Consider the following 23954-nt stretch of genomic DNA (forward strand, 5'->3'; position numbering starts at 1 on the left):
GTGGACAAACGAAGAAGGGATCAAGGTTAATCAAAATTAGGAGTAAGAGTGCGTTACTAAAACTGAATGATTTATTGTTAATAATTCATAATCCAAATGATTTGAACATTTAAAATTTATTTGTAAATGAATAATAATAATAACTTATTTGATAATCATTTTGAATTAACAACGTGAATTATGTAAAATTACTATACAAACTAAATATATTTATTTAATAAGTGTTATTGATATAGTTATTTAATAACTAAATATAGTTATTTAATAAGTGTTATTGACATGATTTTAAGAGAATATTACATCAAATTTAGTTGTTTAATATTTAAAAGAGTATTTTAGCTACTGAATGTTGAACCATTCAGCACCATTTGTCATTTAGAGGTTATAAACATGATGAATGATTCAACATTCAGTACTGAATCATTTAGTTAAAAAGTAAACAAAGACACACAGAGCATTGCCAACGGCTAAAGGTAGAATATTTATCAAATTATATAAAAGATTATAAAAGTAAAAATTATATAAAAAGATTGCGTCAATTACTCTATTATTATACTAATAAAACACATAAGAAACGAACTCGATAAGACACACTAATGCAAATTTCTGGTTCTCTAAGACCAACGCTCGGATACCAACTGAAATGTCCCGTTCATATTGATTATAAACGTTCCATATTAATTGATTTCGTCGCGAGGTTTTAACCTCTATATGAGACGTTTTTCAAAGACTGCATTCATTTTTAAAACAACCATAACCTTTATTTTATCGATAAAGGTATAAAAAGCATTACGTAGATTATCAAATAATGATAATCTAAAATATACCGTTTACGCACGACCATTACATAATGGTATACAATAAGAATATATTACATCAAAAATAAGTTTCTTGAATGCAGTTTTTACACAATATCATACAAGCATGGACTCCAAATCTTGTCCTTATTTTTGTATGCAACAGCGGAAGCTCTTAATAATCACCTGAGAATAAACATGCTTAAAACGTCAACAAAAATGTTGGTGAGTTATAGGTTTAACCTATATATTATCAAATCATAATAATAGACCACAAGATTTCATTTTTATAACACATCTCATATCAGGCATTTCGCAAATTGCATAGAGATAAAAATCATTCATATGTTGAACACCTGGTAACCGGCGTTAACTTAATGCATAGAATATCCCCAAAACAGAACCTCTCGTCTGTATAATAATCTTGAAGTACCAAACCATCCATAACCTGAGTGGGGGTTGTTAAGCCCAATAGATCTATCTTTAGGATTCGCGTCAATTAGGGGCCATTTCCCTAATTCTTAGGTTACCAGACTTGAAGGGCGATATTCGGTTTAATAATCCAACCATAGAATGTAGTTTTGCGTACTCGTGTCTATTTTGTAAAACATTTATAAAGCTGCATGTATTCTCATCCCAAAAAAATATTAGATTGTAAAAGTGGGACTATAACTCACTTTCACAGATTTTTACTTTGCCAGAAGTAAGACTTGGCTACTGGTCGATTCACGAACCTATAACAAATGTGTACATATATATCAAAGTATGATCGAAATATATTCACAACATTTTTTATTACGTTTTTATGATTTAAGTTTGTTAAGTTAGCAGTCCTCGTTAGTAACCTACAACTAGTTGTCCACAGTTAGATGTACAGAAATAAATCAATATATATTATCTTGAATCAATCCACGACCCAGTGTATACACGTCTCAGGCTAGATCACAACTCAAAGTATATATATTTTTGGAATCAACCTCAACCCTGTATAGCTAACTCAAACATTACTGCATATAGAGTGTCTATGGTTGTTCCAAATAATATATATAGATGGGTCGATATGATATGTCAAAACATTGTATACGTGTCTATGGTATCCCAAGATTACATAATATGTATAATACAATATAAATTAGTTAGGATATGTTTAGTCTAAATTTGTTACAAAATTTCGTAGCTAAAACTAGCAAGTTTATCCAATTTTGTTTTACCCATCATTTCTTCGTTTCAAATCCGTTTTGAGTGATTCAAGTTGCTATGGTTTCATAATGAACTAAAATTTTTGAAACTAAACAGAAAAAGTATAAGTTTATAGTCGGAAATATAGGTTACAAGTCATTTTTTAAAGAGGTAGTCATTTCCATCGAAAAAAACGACATCTTGATGACCATTTTGAAAAACATACTTCCACTTTGTGTTTAACCATGATTTTTGGATATAGTATCATGTTCATATGTAATATCATTTTTCCAGAAAACAAACTTCTAATTTAAAGATTAAGATACTTTTTATTTTTTTAAACCCAAAACAGCCCCCGATTTCACTACGTTCGATTTTACGGTGTTCTTCGTGTTTCTAGGTTTTAAATCATTAAGTTAGCATATCATATAGATATAGAACATGTGTTTAGTTGATTTTAAAAGTCAAGTTAGAAGGATTAACTTTATTTTCGAACAAGTTTAGAATTAACTAAACTATGTTCTAGTGATTACAAGTTTAAATCTTCGAATAAGATAGCTTTATATGTATGAATCGAATGATGTTATGAACATCATTACTACCTTAAGTTTAGTAGGTAAACCTACTGGAAGTGACAAGAAATGATCTAGCTTCAAAAGATTCTTGGATGGCTTGAAAGTTCTTGAAGTAGAATCATGACACGAAAAAAGTTCAAGTAAGATTTCTGCTAAAACTAAGATTGTTATAGTTATAGAAATTGAATCACAGTTTGAATATGAGTATTACCTTGAATTAGAGAGATAACCTACTGTAAGTAACAAAGGTTTCTTGATCTTGGATGATTACTTGGAATGTATTAGAAAGCTTGGAAGTAATCTTGCAAACTTGAAAGTGTTCTTGGTTTTATGAAACTAGAACTTATAGAATATATGAAGAACACTTAGAACATGAAGATAGAACTTGAGAGAGATCAATTATATGAAGAAAATTGAAGAATGAAAGTGTTTGTAGGTGTTTTTTATCGTTGGTATATGGATTAGATATAAAGGATGTGTAAGTTTGTTTTCATGTAAATAATTCATGAATGATTTATAATATTTTTTGTAATTTTGTGAGATATTTCATGCTAGTTGCCAAATGATGGTTCCCACATGTTTAATGACTCACATGGGCTGCTAAGGAGCTGATCATTGAGGTGTATATACCAATAGTATATACATCTAGAAGCTGTGTATTGTACGAGTACGAATACGAGTGCATACGAGTAGAATTGTTGATGAAAATGAATGAGGATGTAATTGTAAGCATTTTTGTTAAGTAGAAGTACTTTGATATGTGTCTTGAAGTCTTTCAAAAGTGTACTAATACATCTAAATGCACTACATGTATATACATTTTAACTGAGTCGTTAAGTCATCGTTAGTCGTTACATGTAAGTGTTGTTTTGAAACCTTTAAGTTAACGATCTTGTAAAATGTAATTAATTCATTGTTATTATACTTAAATGAGATGTTAAATTGTTATGTTAACATGATAACATGGTGTATGAATATATCTTAACATCATATATATATGTTAAAATACTATTACAACGATAATCGTTACGTATATATATTGTTTTGAAATTCTTAAGTTAGTAGTCTTGTTTTACATATGTAGTTCATTGTTAATATTGTTGGTCCCTTAATAACAACACGAGTATTGTAGAGGGAGGGGGGGGGGGGTGAATACAATTTCTTTTAATTAACTTAACAGTTAAACATAAACACGTTTAGTATTCAAACATGAAGATTAAATAGAGTCACAGGTAATTTTTAATGATTATTCTTTATTTATTGAATCACAAAGAATCACAACTATCCTTGGCGGAATGATAGTTGGTTGATACAGATTACCTAGATTATAGCTAAGAGGTAAACTAAAAGCTATTACACGTTTTTGACTCTAGAAAAATAAACCCACACCACTAGTTGTTACAATAGTGGATACAACAATTTATAGTAGTCCTATTAACCGTGTAATGGATCTATTGTCCACTAGTACATAGGATGTCTGTTGTAGTGTCCCGTTTATATCGATTATAAACATCACGTACTTATTGGTGTCATTGCGAGGTATTGACCTCTATATGTGACATTTTTCAAAATCTGCATTCGTTTTTATAATACAAATCATAACCTTTATTATAATCAAAGGTTCAAACAACATAATAATGATTACCGTTTAGCGATAATCTTAGTTTTACAAACTTTACATTTGATAATAACAATACGATTTCCAACATATTTCACATTACAAATCTTCCGATATGCAGTTTTATTTTTGACACAAATATGCATACTCCAAATCCTGCTTAAATTCGGCATAATGCAGCGGAATCTTTTATTTATCACCTAAGAATAAACATGCTTAAAACATCAACATAAAGTTGGTGAGATATAGGTTTAATGCTAGCAGCGTTATAAATATAGACCACAAGATTTAATATACATAAACGTTTTTATAAAAATATTCTAAGTGGTTGAGCACTTAATAACTATACTTAACATTTAATCAACGTCGCATATTCCCTTTATTATGAAATCTTACTACACCGTACCAAGTGTAGTCACCGAAATGAAGTACTGTGCAACCGTTGAATACTGGTCGTCCAGTCCGGTTGGGGTTGTCAGGCCCAATAGATCTATCAACAGGATTCGCGTTTACAATACCGCATGTAAATAGTAGTTACCAAGTTACAGGGAAGTATGCCAGTGGTACAACTCAACGTAGAATATATATTTTTAATCACTTGTGTCCATAACGTAAATCATAAAATGCATGTATTCTCATCCCGAAATATTTAGAGTTTAAAAGTGGGACTATATACTCACTTTTGCCTTGAAGATATTTAACACGACTTGGTCTCCGATAGATATCACGAACCTAACCATATATAATATATATCAACATATTTTCTTTTCAAATAATCGTTACATATGTACTTATAATACTTTTAATATCTATTAGTCCGTAGTTAGCAGTCAGATGTTAGTGGTTCACAATTAATTGCTCAATAAAATAAATAAAGACCCCATCGTATTCGTATTGATCGGAATTAATCTCGACCCATGGTACCATGTTGTCAAATGACGTGTTGCGTACATAAAGTACCGTGTTGTCAAATGACGTGTTGCGTACAATCATGAGGCCTTATAATTAATCTTCTCGTGTTGTTTATGGGTGGTCCTGAAATATGTAAAATCAAATCATGAGTAAATATATATAAAATATCATGTTGATTAGCCAAGATATGATTAGTTTGGTTTTAGTCAAAATATTTTCGTAGCTAAACTAGCTTCGGATACTCGATTTTGTTTTAGCCGTAGTTTCTTCAATACAACTCCGTTTTTGTTGGTTCAACTTGACTCTTCCTTGGATCGAGCCATTATTTATGAATATGAACTGTAAATACCTTATTTTGCATTTAAAATCACAGGTTATAGGTCAAACTTGGGTGAATCTTATGAAAGTGATCATTTCCGTCATAAAAACAACATCTAGATGATCATTTTTATAAAAATACTTACACTTTGAGTTATACCATGAGATTTTTATATATTAACATATTCATAAGAAATATCATTTTTCCAGAATATAAACTTCTAATTCAAAGTTTAAGATAGTTTTTAATTATCCAACCCAAAACAGCCCCCGGTTCCACTCCGACGACGTAGATTCAGTTTTAAGGCGTTCTTTGTAAAAACAAGTTGTATCTTGTTAATTTAGCATATCATTATGATATGTTACAGGTATTGAAGTGTTTTAAAAGTTAAGTTAGAAGGATCTATTTAGTTTGCGAACAAGTTTGAAATTATTCAAACTATGTTCTTGTTGTTATAATTTATAACTCAAAATAAGATAGCTATATGAATATGAATCGAATAAGATCAAGAATGAGTTTACTACCTCAAGTTACTTGGATAAAGCTACTGGAAAAATAAGAAGAGAAACTTAAGGTTGAAGGTCTTCTTGATAGCTTGGAATTCTTGAAGTATAAACTTAAAATGAAAGTAGTAACTTGTAGTGTTCTTGATTGGTTTTTCTTATGATGATTAAAGCTTGTTTTTGAGGCTAGATCTTCATGGTTATTTGCTGAGATGTTTAAGGTGTTTAAGGCTTATGAAAGTGTGTGTGTTTAGCTAGGAAATGGAAGTAGAAAATTGAATCAAAATGAGGTACCTACTAGCCATTAAATGGCGTGAAAATGGGGAGACACAAACAAATTTTCATGTTGTAATTTTGTGTAATTAGTCAAGCTAACTTCCAATTTGAGTTTAACTCATATCTAGGGCAGATTTTAGGTTGATTAGGATGTTGATTTGATGTGTATTTACCAATAGTAAATACGTATAGAAGCTGGGTATGATACGGTTACATATACCCTAGATATACTTGTAGAAATCTTGAGGAAACGGAACGAGGATTCAAATATAGCTATCTTTTGTAAATATACTTATATTGTTTTATGTATATAAGCCCTTTAAATGTGATTAAATACATATTTATACGATACTTGTATAAGCATTATAAGTTATAGGTATATATGTCAAAGAACGTTACGTATAGTTATCGTTTTGAAAACTTAAGTTAGTACTCTCAAAGTATACTTATAACTCATTGTTATTAGTACACAATGATATGTTAAACCATCCTTAGATCATGTTAAATATGTATAAATACGTATATGTACACAATCGTATAATTATCGTATGTAATATAATTCGTGATATCATCGGTCAAATTGGACGGTCAAACGTTGTGTAAAACTCTTTTCAAAAACACAAGACTCAAGAATTTGGATTACTTATCATGTTGGTAATGTTTAATTTATGTAAATATTAATCTCATATGTATAAAACGATCAGAAAAATCCGGTTCGTTACAGTACCTACCCGTTAAATAAATTTCGTCCCAAAATTTTAAAGTTGTACCTATTTTGCGTTCTCGGGAAACAAATGTGGGTACTTTTGTTTCATCTGATCCTCTCATTCCCAAGTAAACTCGGGACCCCTTCAAGCATTCCAACGAACCTTAATGATTGGTATGTTGCTCTGCTTGAGCTGTTTAACTTCATGGTCCATGATTTCGACTGGTTCTTCTATGAATTGTAGTTTCTCGTCGACTTGGATTTCTTCAAGAGGAATGGTGAGGTCTTCCTTTGTAAGACACTTCTTAAGGTTTGAAACGTGAAACGTATTATGTACTCCGGCGAGTTGTTGTGGTAACTCGAGTCGATAAGCTACCGGTCCAATGCGTTCGATGATCTTGAATGGGCCTACATACCTTGGGTTCAGTTTACCCCTTTTACCGAAACGTATTACACCTTTCCAAGGTGACACCTTTAGCATAACCGTGTCACCCATCTGAAACTCTAATGGTTTCCTTCGAACATCGGCGTAGCTCTTTTGGCGACTACGGGCTGTTTTCAATCTCTCCTTGATTTGTACTATCTTCTTAGTAGTTTCGTGTATGATCTCGGGACCAGTTAATCGTCGATCTTCTACTTCATTCCAACAGATAGGGGATCTACACTTCCTTCCATACAGTGCTTCAAATGGTGCAGCTTTAATGCTCGCATGATAACTATTATTATACGAGAATTCTGCTAATGGTAGATATTTATCCCATCCCTTTTCAAAATCGATCACACATGCCCTCAGCATGTCTTCAAGAGTCTGAATTGTTCTTTCACTCTGCCCGTCAGTTTGAGGATGATATGCGGTGCTCATATCCAAACGAGTTCCCAGGGCCTCCTGTAGTGATTGCCAGAACTTTGATGTAAATCTACTATCACGATCGGATATAATGGAAATAGGTATTCCATGCCTTGAAACAATTTCCTTTATGTATAATCGTAATAGTTTCTCCATTCTATCCATTTCTTTTATAGGCAAGAAATGTGCAGACTTGGTGAGACGATCAACTATTACCCAAATGGTGTCATAACCCCATGCAGTCTTGGATAACTTCGTGATAAAATCTATGGTAATACCGTCCCACTTCCATTCTGGGATTTCTGGTTGTTGAAGTAACCCTGACGGCTTCTGGTGTTCTGCTTTGACTTTGGAATAAGTTAAACATTCCCCGACATATGTTGCAACGTCTGTCTTTAAATTAGGCCACCAATAATGCGTCTTAAGATCTTGATACATCTTTCCAACTCCAGGATGTATCGAGTATCTTATCTTATGTACCTCGTTCAATATCAACTTCCTTAATCCACCCAACTTTGGTACCCAAATACGTTTTGCAAAATATCAAATTCTGTCTTCCCGTATAACGAGTTGCTTCTCATACTTCTTCATTATTTCATTTCCTATGTTTTCCTTAGTAAGAGCTTCTCGTTGAGCCTCTTTGATTTGTGAGTTGAGATTCATGCGAATTTTTATGTTCATCGCTCATACTCGAATTGGCTCTTGTTCCTTTCTGCTTAGAACGTCAGCCACTACATTCGCTTTCCCAGGATGATAGCGAATCTCACAATCATAGTCGTTTATCAGCTCGACCCACCTACATTGCCTCATGTTCAGCTGTTTTTGATCGAAAATATGTTGAAGGCTTTTATGATCGGTAAACACAGTACATTTAACCCCATATAAGTAGTGTCTCCATATCTTCAATGCAAACACTACTGCTCCCAGTTCTAGATCATGTGTCGTATAATTTCGCTCGTGAATCTTCAATTGTCGGGATGCATACGCAATAACTTTCTTTCGTTGCATAAGGACGCAACTAAAACCTTGTCGCGAAGCGTCACAATATATCTCAAAATCATCGTTCCCTTCAGGTAACGATAAAATAGGCGCCGTAGTCAACTTCTTCTTCAGTAATTGAAATGCACTCTCCTACTCAGAAGTCCATTCGTACTTCTTCCCTTTTTGCGTTAACGCTGTTAATGGTTTAGCTATTCGGGAAAAATCTTGAATAAACCTTCTATAATAACCGGCTAAACCCAAAAATTGACGTATTTGTGTTGGTGTCTTAGGAGTCTCCCATTTTTCAATGGCCTCAATTTTAGCTGGATCAACTTGAATTCCTTTGCTACTAACAACGTGACCAAGAAATTGCACTTCTTTCAACCAAAATGCACACTTAGAAAATTTGGCGTATAACTGTTCTTTTCTTAACAATTCTAATACCAACCTTAAATGCTGCTCATGCTCTTGCTCATTTTTGGAATAGATAAGAATACCGTCAATGAAAACGATAACAAACTTATCTAGATACGAACTACAAACTCGATTCATGAGGTCCATGAATACAGCTGGCGCATTCGTCAATCCAAACGGCATGACCAAAAATTCGTAATGACCGTAGCGTGTCCGGAAAGCTGTTTTCGGAATATCTTCTTCTTTGACGCGTAGTTGATGATAGCCTGATCTTAGGTCAATTTTCCAATAAACACATGATCCTTGCAGTTGATCAAATAAGTCATCAATTCTTGGTAGTGGATACCGATTCTTGATAGTTAACTTATTTAATTCACGGTAATCTATACACATTCGGAAGGATCCATCTTTCTTCTTGACAAATAAAATCGGAGCTCCCCACGGTGAAGTGCTCGGTCGAATGAAACCACGGTCCAGTAATTCTTGTAACTGGCTTTGTAACTCTTTCATCTCAGATGGTGCAAGTCTATATGGAGCACGAGCCACTGGTGCAGCTCCTGGTACTAGATCTATTTGAAATTCTACATATCTAAATGGAGATAATCCCGGCAACTCTTCCGGAAAGACTTCAGGAAAATCTTTTGCTACAGGCACGTCGTTGATGGTCTTCTCTTTTTCCTTCATTTTGACTTTATTAACATGTGCTAAGATAGCATAGCACCCTTTCTTCAAGCACTTTTGGGCTTTCAAATAGCTAATGAGTTTTAGCTTTGAGTTACCATTCTCTCCATAAATCATTACCAGCGTTTTATCCTTACGAGGAATGCGAATTGCCTTCTTGGCACACACAACTTCAACTCCTATTTTGGACATCCAGTCCATGCCGACTATTACATCGAAACTTCCTAATTCTACGGGTATCCAATCAATTTTAAACGTTTCTCCGGCTAAATTTATTTTACAATCACGGCAAATTTTATCGGCTTTAATTAGTTTAACATTAGCTAACTCAATCATGTACTTAGCATCTAGAGGTAATGATGAACAATTCAATTTAGCGCAAAAGTCTCTACACATATTACTTCTATCGGCACCAGTATCAAATATAATAGATGCTGATAAGTTATTAATGGTAAACGTACCCGTAACAAGCTCCGGGTCTTCACACGCCTCTCTAGCATTAATAATAAATGCTCTTCCACGTGCAGATCCGTTATTCTTCTCTGGATTCGGGCACTGGCTCTTATAATGACCCTGTTTCCCACACCCATAACAAGTAACAGTGGCCAAGGCAGTTCTATGTACATTGGTGGCAGGAGTCTTGGTGCCATTTGTATTTGTAACGAGAACCCTACAATCTTCAGTAAGATGACCCCTTCGATTACAATTGTTGCACACCACATTACAATAACCAGAGTGATGTTTGTGGCATCTGTTACATAAAGGATTTCGTCCTTTGTAACCTGAGCTTAAACCACTACCCGCACCTTGCGTGGTTTCTTGTTTCTTGTTGGATTGTTGATGATTACCTTCCCACTTTCTTTTGTTTTCCGATGTCTTGACATCGGTGTTCTTATCCAGAATAATCTGGTCCATCAACTCGTTTGCCATGGTGATGGCTTCATGAATAGTCTTGGGTTTCGATGCTGTAACATTTGCCTTGACATTTTTAGGCAAACCATCTTTGTACAGTTCTATCTTTCGTTCTTCGGTTGGTACCAATTCGGGACATAGCAAAGCTAATTCCATGAATCACTGATTGTAGTTGGTGAGTTCAGTACCAACAACTTTCAGGCTTCGTAATTCAGCTTCCAACTTCCTAACCTCGTTCCTTGGACAATACTCGTTGATTAACATTGTTTTGAATTCTTCCCATGGAGTATCATAAGCTACATCTCCTCCTACGGCCTTCACATAGTTTTTCTACCACGTGAGTGCACTATCTTGTAAGGTGCACGATGCATACTTGGTCATGTCCTTCTCAATACAACCACTGATTTTAAACACAGACTCAATCTTTTCGATCCATCGGGTTAAACCGACCGGTCCTTCTGTTCTACTGAATGATGAGGGCTTGCAACATTGAAAAGTTTTGTAGGTGCATCCCACACGAGGATTTGGGTTAACTGCAGCACCTTTTGCAGCCTCGACCCATAACATTCTGTCGTTCACTCGCTGATTGATGAGTTCCTCGATTTCTTGTTCCGTCATTCGGTTCAATCGCGCCATATTCTTCAATAAGAATGCTAAAAAATAATTATTCACATAGAATATTATAGATGTAGTGTGTATTTACAGTACATCGTAGCTTATTAATAATATGAACCAGTTATTATTATAAAAGCCTTTTCTTCTTATTAGCGTTTTATAATTATATCTAGGGTAGTACCTACCCGTTAAAGTTCATACTTAATAGCTTAGTACGGAAATTAATTACTACCATCCAAATAATACTCCACCATGGAAAATTATTGCATTTCACACTTCACTATTTTACATATGCTTATCTTACATCAAACATTAAGCAAACCACACTAGTAATATTATACAAAACGTTATATGATCCCATGGTTTAAAAACAACAGCTCATCATTTAGCCTATATCCCAAAACGTTTGTGTTCAGGGAATCGCTTAACGCTTATCCTGGCTGTCTCCCTACGTTTTGGCTGAGGGGCCGAAGAAATGAATGCCGGGATAGAACTAATAGGAATAGCGGGAATAGGGGTGAAAGTGTCTGGTGGAGTTGGTGCCACAACATCCTCACTAAACTCGGGATTTGGATTTTCCAATTCAGTAGCCTTTCGTTTCTTTCCTCGTTCGAACTTGTCTTTCGTAATTTCCTGTATTTCTTCCTCCTCAGGATCACTTTTCGATTCCTCTTCAATTGATTCATCCGAAAATTGTGAGTCTTCCCCAAAGGTGTCATTTTCATCATCGGATAGGTTAATAACTGGAACACTATCTGAAGATTCTGGTTCGGAGTCGCTGAATGTGATTACAAGTTTTAAGCCAGACATCTATCACACAACAATAGCACGTTAGTACCACATAATATTTACATATTAATTTTTAACCAACAAGGATAAGCAATAGTTTTCGAAATCAGACACGGTCAAAGTCCAGACTTACTAATGCATCCTAACAAACTCGATAAGACACACTAATGCAAATTTTCTAGTTCTCTAAGACCAACGCTCTGATACCACCTGTAGTGTCCCGTTCATATCGATTATAAACGTCACGTACTTATTGGTGTCATTGCGAGGTATTGACCTCTATATGTGACATTTTTCAAAATCTGCATTCGTTTTTATAATACAAACCATAACCTTTATTATAATCAAAGGTTCAAACAGCATAATAATGATTACCGTTTAGCGATAATCTTAGTTTTACAAACTTTACATTTGATAATAACAATACGATTTCCAACATATTTCACATTACAAATCTTCCGATATGCAGTTTTATTTTTGACACAAATATGCATACTCCAAATCCTGCTTAAATTCGGCATAATGCAGCGGAAGCTTTTATTTATCACCTGAGAATAAATATGCTTAAAACATCAACATAAAGTTGGTGAGATATAGGTTTAATGCTAGCAGCGTTATAAATATAGACCACAAGATTTAATATACATAAACGTTTTTATAAAAATATTCTAAGTGGTTGAGCACTTAATAACTATACTTAACATTTAATCAACGTCGCATATTCCCTTTATTATGAAATCTTACTACACCGTACCAAGTGTAGTCACCGAAATGAAGTACTGTGCAACCGTTGAATACTGGTCGTCCAGTCCGGTTGGGGTTGTCAGGCCCAATAGATCTATCCACAGGATTCGCGTTTACAATACCGCATATAAATAGTAGTTACCAAGTTACAGGGAAGTATGCCAGTGGTACAACTCAACGTAGAATATATATTTTTAATCACTTGTGTCCATAACGTAAATCATAAAATGCATGTATTCTCATCCCGAAATATTTAGAGTTTAAAAGTGGGACTATATACTCACTTTTGCCTTGAAGATATTTAACACGACTTGGTCTCCGATAGATATCACGAACCTAACCATATATAATATATATCAACATATTTTCTTTTCAAATAATCGTTACATATGTACTTATAATACTTTTAATATCTATTAGTCCGTAGTTAGCAGTCAGATGTTAGTGGTTCACAATTAATTGCTCAATAAAATAAATAAAGACCCCATCGTATTCGTATTGATCGGAATTAATCTCGACCCATGGTACCGTGTTGTCAAATGACGTATTGCGTACATAAAGTACCGTGTTGTCAAATGACGTGTTGCGTACAATCATGAGGTCTTATAATTAATCTTCTCGTGTTGTTTTCGGGTGGTCCTGAAATATGTAAAATCAAATCATGAGTAAATATATATAAAATATCATGTTAATTAGCCAAGATATGATTAGTTTGGTTTTAGTCAAAATATTTTCGTAGCTAAACTAGCTTCGGATACTCGATTTTGTTTTAGCCGTAGTTTCTTCAATACAACTCCGTTTTTGTTGGTTCAACTTGCCACTTCCTTGGATTGAGCCATTTTTTATGAATATGAACTGTAAATACCTTAGTTTGCATTCAAAATCACAGGTTATAGGTCAAACTTGGGTGAATCTTATGAAAGTGATCATTTCTGTCATAAAAACAACATCTAGATGATCATTTTTATAAAAATACTTACACTTTGAGTTATACCATGAGATTTTTATATATTAACATATTCATAAGAAATATAATTTTTCCAGAATATAAACTTCCAATTCAAAGTTTAAGATAGTTTTTAATTATCCAACCCAAAACAGCCCCCGGTTGCACTCCGACGACGTAGATTCAGTTTTAAGGTGTTCTTTGTAAAAACAAGTTGTATCTTTTTAAGTTAGCATATCATTATGATATGTTACAGGTCTTGAAGTGTTTTAAAAGTCAAGTTAGAAGGATCTATTTTGTTTGCAAACAAGTTTGAAATCATTAAAACTATGTTCTTGTTGTTATAATTTATAACTCAAAATAAGATAGCTATATGAATATGAATCGAATAAGATCATGAATGAGGTTACTACCTCAAGTTACTTGGATAAAGCTACTGGAAAAATAAGAAGAGAAACTTAAGGTTGAAGGTCTTCTTGATAGCTTGGAATTCTTGAAGTATAAACTTAAAATGAAAGTAGTAACTTGTAGTGTTCTTGATTGGTTTTTCTTATGATGATTAAAGCTTGTTTTTGAGGCTAGATCTTCATGGTTATTTGCTGAGATGTTTAAGGTGTTTAAGGCTTATGAAAGTGTGTGTGTTTAGCTAGGAAATGGAAGTAGAAAATTGAATCAAAATGAGGTACCTACTAGCCATTAAATGGCGTGAAAATGGGGAGACACAAACAAATTTTCATGTTGTAATTTTGTGTAATTAGTCAAGCTAACTTCCAATTTGAGTTTAACTCATATCTAGGGCAGATTTTAGGTTGATTAGGATGTTGATTTGATGTGTATTTACCAATAGTAAATACGTATAGAAGCTGGGTATGATACGGTTACATATACCCTAGATATACTTGTAGAAATCTTGAGGAAACGGAACGAGGATTCAAATATAGCTATCTTTTGTAAATATACTTATATTGTTTTATGTATATAAGCCCTTTAAATGTGATTAAATACATATTTATACGATACTTGTTTAAGCATTATAAGTTATAGGTATATATGTCAAAGAACGTTACGTATAGTTATCGTTTTGAAAACTTAAGTTAGTACTCTCAAAGTATACTTATAACTCATTGTTATTAGTACACAATGATATGTTAAACCATCCTTAGATCATGTTAAATATGTATAAATACGTATATGTACACAATCGTATAATTATCGTATGTTATATAGTTCGTGATATCATCGGTCAAATTGGACGGTCAAACGTTGTGTAAAACTCTTTTCAAAAACACAAGTCTCAATAATTTGGATTGCTTATCATGTTGGTAATGTTTAATTTATGTAAATATTAATCTCATATGTATAAAATGATCTAAAAAATCCGGGTCGTTACATCTGTACTTGTGGGGACAACTACATCAGAGAGCATGCTCTCCTCTTTCCTCTTTGGTAGCTATTTGCAGGAACACCCCAATTCAGTTTGGCACCACTATTTGATTAAACAAATAGAATGTTGTGTTCCCTAGGTATTGAAAAAGTATAACCCATGTCTGCACATGTGTTAAACTTCTGCATTCCCACGTGGTCTTTTAAGGTCACTTGTTAGCCGCCGACGTGTGTCCTTTTCTGTTCAACTTTGTCTTTGACTTATGTTGAATAGTACCATTGATGTAGACCACTTGGAAAACTACTATGCTTATAATGGAGCATAGTTGTCTTGTGTAGTAAGCTGCATTCCAGCTGTGCTGGTTCTTCATTGATGAGTCACTTGATATTCTTGAATTGCTGAGTACACATCCTGTGCTGATTGAAGAACACTGTCTACCTTGTGTTGGTAGACTGAGCAGCAAACTAAACACTCGACACAACAATATCTGCTGTCTATACATAAACAAACTTGTGCTGACTGCACATAACATTTTAGTGCAAATAAATTACAGTTTTGTCATAATTAAATCCTTAATTATTTTGGGGACTCAACAATCTCCCCCTATTTAATGATGACAAAACCTATGACATATAGAGAAAACACTAAAGCCAGCATCGAGGGATCTAAAGAAAAATAGGCAGTAAATTTGTCCCTTTTTAAGTTTGTTTTTGGGATCTTTTGCTGAGTTATCCATATCTTATAATTTGATATGATTTTGAAGATAAACTCATTTCACTTTCATTACAACAGAGTATATACAGTAATTACAAGAATATCATAATGAAAAATGAAATAAACAAAAGATACAATTTAAGCACTAGAGGGCTATCTATCTTTATCTTTATCTAATTCCTCTTCAGATAGCTCCTCTTGTTTGATTCTCCAGGCTTCAGGAAACAGGATAGGTATATCAACAGGATCAAATACAGGAATATGAGGAGGTAGAATGATGCGATCTCTTCTTTGTGGGCCTTCACCAGTAGATTTCTTCCCTTTAGATTTTTGAGAAAGTACCTCTTCTACGTTTACTACTGGTGCATTCCCAAATTTTGTAGCTTTGTTGAAGAGATCTTGGAGTTCTGGCTTCAATGACCTTTTAATACCACTTTCAGCTTTACCAATGAAATACTCCAATATCTCCATCCATTCACTGAATCCTAAAGATCGCAACTCATCATAATTTATCCTTTCTTGAACATTATTCTCCCTGCTGATATTGAAAGCTCTTTTTGCGCCTCTGTGCACCTTGATGATCTTGCTGGGATTTAATCTTCTATTCATCACATCACCATACTTGCTCCTATAATAATGATTAGATAGTTCTATGGTTCGGGCAGTTTCCATAGGAGCAACAGCAGGTGCTTTCTCAGCAGCTTCTAGTTCATCAAGGGCCTTATTCTGTTCCTTGACAATGGCTTTAGCTAATTTGAGGGACTCAGCCTCTAGCTTTCTATCAGCAGCCAATTTGTCTTCTATCTCCTGAAGCCTTACCATCTCAGTGAGTTCAGCATCAGCAGCCTCCCTTCATTGAATTTCAGCTTGTAATCCCAACAAATAATCATCGGCAGTAATTTTCAGGGACTTTGCTGTTTCAATCATCTTTTTACCCTCTTCAGTTCTAAGGGCAGCACGATACTCCCTTAGATACATACTCAGCTGGCGAGCCTCTTGAAATTGAGCTTTCTCCTCATCAGTAGAGAGCCTTCGACCACTGTTGTTTAAGTATACACCAATTTCAATGCCATAAGTCAAGGCAGTGATGTAGAGTGGCTGATCAAGTGAATGATGCAGCAATCTAACTTGGCATATCCTTTCATTAATAGCAGCTTGTCTTTGCTCAAGCAATTCTGGTACAGTGATCTTCAGCCTGTAAGCATCTCTTTCATCTGGATTCATTTTAAATAGGTCTGGCTCACCACGGGCAACTGAATCATCTTCCCAAGTTCTGTGTTTACCATGACATTTTGGGGAAGATGGAGGATACATGATTGATTCACCTATGCCAGATGAACTCACTGGAAACTGATTAACACGATTATCCTGTGTTCTATTAAAATAAGTGAGGGTTCGGGGAGAGATTGGTGATTGAACAAATAAGTGATCTCCACTACCCCACACTGTAAAGTCAGCAGGATTAACCGTATCATCATCTTGATTAGCACCCAGCACATCCACCTTTGCTGGGTCTTCAACACTTGTTTCACCCAGCAGCACACTACTGGCTGGGTCTTCATTCACAGCACTTCTTGCTGTGTCTTCAGTACTAGCTGACTGATTAGTATCAGCTGGCACAACTGCCTCAGTATCTTCATCAGCTGCCTCAAATAGGGGTCCTTTCCTTAGGAGCTGGTTGTCCCTAGGAGCAGATTTCACCCTTTGTTTGTCAATTGGCATGGGTTCAGCTGATGGTTCTAGTGTTGATATTGGTTCTTGTGGTGGCAGGTAGGGAACAATAGCAAGATGCTCCCCGTGAATATCAACATCTGCTGGCTGTTGTTGTGTAGCTGGCTGAGTAGATGATACTGGTCGAGAAGATGAGCTGGTTTCTAACATTGCATCCAGCCATTTCATTAATACATCAGCTCTAACTCCTCCTGACCCAGTAGAAGCTAAGTAATCTTTCATCTCTTCAGGAGTCATCTACTTTATTCTATCTGCTCGCTCAGCATATAGCCTGGCTTTCTTTTTATCATACTTGTTCATGAACTTAGCATTTTTTTTCAGTGTAGCCCTTTTATATTCTTCAATGCTGATTAGATCATCATCAATTTCACGCTTATCAGGAGTGAGGGTTCGCCTATGCTCCATTTTAAGTCTTTTTAGAGCAGCATAGGCCCCAAACTTAGCGTTAAAAGCAGCATCTAATTCCTGCTATCTCTTCTGATGTCTCTCCATTTTTCTTTTCAATTTACGTTCAATGGTTTGAGAGACAGCAAAAGATTCAACAACAGCCAATTCAGAAACGTCACTGGGCTTACTGCCAGAACCAATATCATCCACTGATTTGGCAGACACACTGGGTTGAGATTCACCAGCTGCCTGTACACCAGCTTTAGTATGAGCGTTGCTGGGCTTAGTGCCAGTACCATCACCACCATCATCACCATCTCTCCTTTGCTGTTTAGGAGCCTTTTCATGCTCATTCTCCCCCTCAGATTGTTTTCTCTTTTTAGACTTTTTCTTAGACTTCTTCTCCCCCTTTTTGTCATCAGCAGGGGCAGAAGGGTGAGCAGGGGAGACCTGTGCATCAAGGTCACTATCTGACTAAGGAACAGAGAAGGCAAAATTGTTCCAGTCAGCATCAGCAGGAGAAAGATGAGCACCAGGATCTACACCATATTGTCGTAGGCAGAGGTTGGAAGTATGAACTTCATTTCGAGCAACACCCATGGCCATGTTTTGGACATCAGCCTAACACCAGCTTGAAGATCAGCCATGCGTTGCATTACCTCCACCATTTAAACATAAGCTGAGGCAGGAATCATAGTAGCCATTTGCTGTTCCTGCGAATCCAATCTCTCTTCTAACACCCTGTTTTCTTCATCAAGGAAAAGAATTCTGCGATTAGCAGCATCCAAATCAGCTTGAAGACGGGCAATGTCCTCTGTATACTCATTGTGAGAGATGATTCGCTTCTTTAAATCCTCCTCTTCATGTTGTTAGACAATGGCTTCCACAGCTAGATTTGCAAAGGCACACACTTGTTTGAGCTTGTTCTCAATAGAAGAAGTGGTAACCTCACCAGCTGTGCGTACTGCTTCAGACACTCTATCAACAATAGCAGATCGAATGGTATTCTGTAGATCCGATGTGACTTCAGCTAATGTCTTATAGACAGCCAAAGTGGAGATGGCAGCCACCTCATCAGGATTAAACTTAGTATAGCTGGTTGAGGGGCGATCACTAGCAGCTAACACAGGAGTACCTCCGTGGGTGGTGGAGGTGGAAGGTCAGAATCTGAATCGTCACCATGATCACCACCATTTTTACCTTCACCCGAAGGTTTAGAAACACTGGTATCCTTATCAGCATCATTATTAGCATCATCAGTGAGATCCACTGGTTTATCTTTGGAGCCAGCCATATTATGAATGACTGGCTCTTCCTTACCAGTACCTTTATCAGCATCACCATCAGATGAAGAAGATGATGAGGAAGAAGCTGATGAATCAGAAGGTACTGGTGAATTAGGAAGTTGTTGCATGATAAACTTACCAGTATTGAGATCTCTAATGAACCTGAGAGGCCTCCATGTACCAGGCCATGGAGAAGCAGCTGGAGCCATACCAAAATAGTGATAGTATAGCTGCTCATTGATCAGTTCCAAAGTAGCCAGCCTCTCATATACCTCTCCTCTTGCTGGTCGATCAAGCTGAGACAACATTTCAGTCAGCTCTTCCCTAGGTAGTTTACTGGCTGATACCAGAGCACTTTGTGGATCAATAGTCAGCTGATCCACCAGTAAGGAAACTCTGGGAGTGATGGATCCTCCCCTATAGATGAAGTTAGGTACAGCTTCATCAGAATCTGGTACCTGGCACACATATGGCTGCTGCTCAGCAGAAGCAGTAGCCGGAGATGAATCAATAGTGGCAGTAGCAGAGGAACCAGCATCCATAATGAGTTCCGCAGACCCAGTAGGAGCAGTAGGTGACTGTGCAGTAGGTGAAGAAGCAGCATCTGCATTATCCACCTTTGGCTCTTTGGAAACATAGCCAACATCTTGAAGAAATGAAGGCCAGGAATCATCATCAGCATGCAAGCCACCACTAGTAACCACTTCATTAGTAACAACAGTTGTAGTAACAGTGGTAGTGGCAGCATCATCAATATCAAGAACCTCCTTAACAATGTTATCAATAACCTTTTCAAGTACCGGAGGATGTTCCATGATCATCTCATCAACCACTTCAGAATCAGTGGTTAAAGCAGCAATACCAGAGACACTAAGAGGAGTAGCAGATATATCAGCAGTAGCTACCTCCTCATTAACAGTAAGATCAGTGGAACCAGCAACCACATTGTCTCCAGTAGAGCCAGCAGCAGTAGAGACAACAGTACTAGTATCAGCACCACCAGTAGGAAAATCAGTAGCACCAACACCAGTAGCAGAAGTAGAGAGCTCATCAGTAGAAACATTAACATCCTTTTCTTGCTCCCCCTCCGCCTGTTCATCTACCCTGCTAAGAACTGAAACAAAAGACCATTTTATGTTAACAACTGTAGAACCAAATAAATTTGACTCAACAATTGCATCTGTTGTTGGTCTCTGGGGAAAGACTGGTGGTTTAGTCTGCCCTTTGATTGAGACAGAGTTAGGTGTCTGTAAGTGCAGCCGTGACTCTGCTGACTCATTGGCAACACATGTTGACCCAGATAGTGTAAGATTTCTGGCTGGTAATAATGTAGGAGTGAGACTCTTAACATGATCCAAGTAACATATTGGCTGTGCAGTATCCTGAGCTGGTTCAACACGATGAGGACCCAACTCAAGTTTGCTTTGGGGGTCAGTTATGTGCTCTACTAGTTGTACTGTCAGTAGAGGATATAACATTAAGTTCAATTTTGAAAAATGTGGAAGTGTCTGGCTAGAAGAGTATGGGTTGCTACTCTTCTTAACACTAGTTTTAAAACCAGTCAGCTTGGGAGCCAAGGTTATACCTTTAACTCCACTTTCATTTTTCAAGTCAGCAGTTAAAATGTTTTCATTTAATTTAGAATTTTCTGCTGTATGGTCTAGAAACGCACCAGGTTCCATAGCCACATCCTTTACAGGAGCAGCAGTTGAGACTGGTGTAATCTCCCCTGTGGTTTGCTTGGAGCCAGCCTTTGCACATTTGGATTTGCCTGTTACCAAGAAATAGATAAGCAACGGATTCCAATACTAGAATTGGGTAGTCAGTATATAAGACTAGGGCTGTTCTTTATTATCAGAGAGCACTAGATTCTAATACAACTACTGCTTTACCAGTATGTGAGACGGTGGCTGTTCTAGTTGAGGTAGCTGGCTGCTTCCTACGCGTAGCTGGCTTACGCTGAGGACCCTCCCCCTCAGCTGGTGCAGAACCAGAGGCAGTCGATTGGTTAGCTCCACCTCGAGCAGCAAGATACTCGAGCATGCCTGGTGTCAAACCAGTATATGGAGCAGCAGGTGCATCTTTTGGCATACCCCCTTGTTTTAGAGGCAGGTCATATGATTGATCAGCAATCTGCTGGTAAGCTTCAGCCAGCTCACCTTCAAAAACCAGGCTTAAGAACCTTGGAAAGGGGATTAAATGTGTTCGTTTAGGTGCTTGCACCATCTCCCTTAGCCTCAAATAAATTCCCCTGACATAATCAATGTTCCTGTTGAACAACAAACCATGACCAATTTTAAGCTCAAAATCTGAGCACTGGTCAAAACTTCCAGATTTTTGGCTGATGAACTGGGTCAGCAGCCCAAATAAGTAGTACCAAAGAGGTGGCATATGCTTCCTCAAAGGTGTATGAGTAATTGTTTGAGTAAACCCAATGATTTCTAGCACCTCCCTTCTGAATACATCGCTGGTTGGTGATTCGACAAACGGTCCATCTGGTAATTGAAGGGCACGACGGATGGCTTCAGCGGTGAAGGAGCAAGTTAGGGTTTCGGTTACCATGCCACGAATACATGGAACATTCTGGGGAGTGGTGGCAGTGGTAGCAGTATACCAAAATCTTGCCAAGCAGGCAGCATAAAGGCGTGAAGGTACACCAATGATAGCCCTAGCCAGAGGGGATTGCCGGATGTAGTCAATTAGCATTTCATAACCCATATTGACTTTTGATTTGGGAATGGAGAGTGAATGAGCACCATTGCCTCTTGATAGGCGAATAGTCGTGTGATCGAGTGCATTATTAGCCCTAACCAGAGCTGGATGAAGATTGAACAGTGGTCTTTGAACAACCTGTTCCTCTGGTGCTGGTTGTGGTTGTTGATCAGGTTGTTGTGTCGATTGTTGTTGTTGCTGTTGTTGTTCCTCTAGCTGGTGTTCAACATGTGGTGATTGAGGTTGGTCTGCCATTGATGATATGTAAAGATGAAAAAAAATGAAGTTGTGAAAGTTGGAAGATTTGAAGATTTTAAGAGAAAAGAGTATGTGATTTTGAATAATGAATAACCGAAGGTTATTATAGAAGATAAAACACTCTTTTAACCATTGTGATTGGATGAAAAAGTGCAAGAGAGAGAAAATGGCAACTGTCATCTGCAGGCGTGTGGGCAGATGTGACAGACTGGCACACTTTCGAGGGGACACAGACTGTTGACATGACTTATATACGGCTTGAACACTCATACCTCCCATTCAGCATTAAATGCAGCAGGTTTTAATTCAAAAATTGATTTAAAGACCACAAAATAAGTTTTGTATTAAATACAAAATACATTGTTACATTTAATATGTCATGAATTTAATTTAAATCATTGGGAGTAAATGAGTTTCAGATTTAAGGAATCATTTAATTTTGTTAGTTATTTATTATTTCATTTAAAAAACATATTGAGTAACCAAAGTATAAAAGACCTTGTTGTACTGAGTGTTTTACATGTAGGCAGTAAGTTAACAACTGTGACTTACTGGTTTGCCCTACATGTTGTAGAGCCAGCACACCAACAAAAATTGTCTTTTATTTAAAGTCCAAGCATACTCAGCTCAGAGATGAGATAGTTAAAACGTTTCTCATCTAAGGGCTTTGTGAATAGATCTGCTAACTGCTGGTCTGTTGAAATAAAATGTAGCTCCACATCTCCTTTTTGAACATGATCCCTTATGAAATGATATCGAACGTCAATGTGCTTTGTTCTTGAATGCATCACAGGATTGTTGGTTATAGCAATTGTACTTGTGTTGTCACAGTAGATTGGAGTCTTTGTAACATGAACACCATAGTCTTTCAGCTGGCTTTGCATCCATAGTACTTGAGCAGTACAACTACCAGCAGAAACGTATTCTGCCTCAGTAGTAGATGTGGACACAGTATTTTACTTTTTGCTCATCCAGCTGACTAGTCTACCACCCAGTAACTGGCAACCACTAGTAGTACTTTTCCTGTCTATTTTACACCCTACAAAGTCAGCATCTGAATACCCAATTAGCTTAAAATCCTGGTCTTTGGGATACTAAAGACCACGTTTAGCAGTAGCTTTCAGATACCTAAATATCCTTTTTTCTGCTAGCAAGTGTGACTCTTTAGGATCAGCTTGATATCTGGCACAGAGACATGTGGCAAACATAATATCTGGTCTGCTGGCTGTGAGATAAAGTAGGGATCCAATCATACCTCTATATTCAGTGATATTGACTGGTTCACCATTGGGATCAGCATCTATTTTAATAGATGCTACCATTGGGGTCCCTATATCTTTTAAACAGGTCAGACCAAATTTCTTTAACATATCTTTGATATATTTATCCTGACTTATAAAAATTCCATAATCAAGTTGTTTAATTTGCAATCCCAAAAAAGTATTGCAAATCTCTTTGTAAGCTCATTTCATATGTCTTTGACATAAGTTTTGAAAAATCTTGACAATGTTTTTCATTTTTAGATCCATAAATAATATCATCCACATATATCTGTACCAGTAAGAGATCACCATCTGTCTCTTTTGAGAATAGAGTGGTATCAATTGTTCCAACTTTAAAACCTATACCAGTGAGATACACATGAAGTGTCTCATACCATGCTCTTGG

Source organism: Rutidosis leptorrhynchoides, chromosome 3, assembly GCF_046630445.1.
Source record: "Rutidosis leptorrhynchoides isolate AG116_Rl617_1_P2 chromosome 3, CSIRO_AGI_Rlap_v1, whole genome shotgun sequence".
NCBI lineage: Eukaryota > Viridiplantae > Streptophyta > Magnoliopsida > Asterales > Asteraceae > Rutidosis > Rutidosis leptorrhynchoides.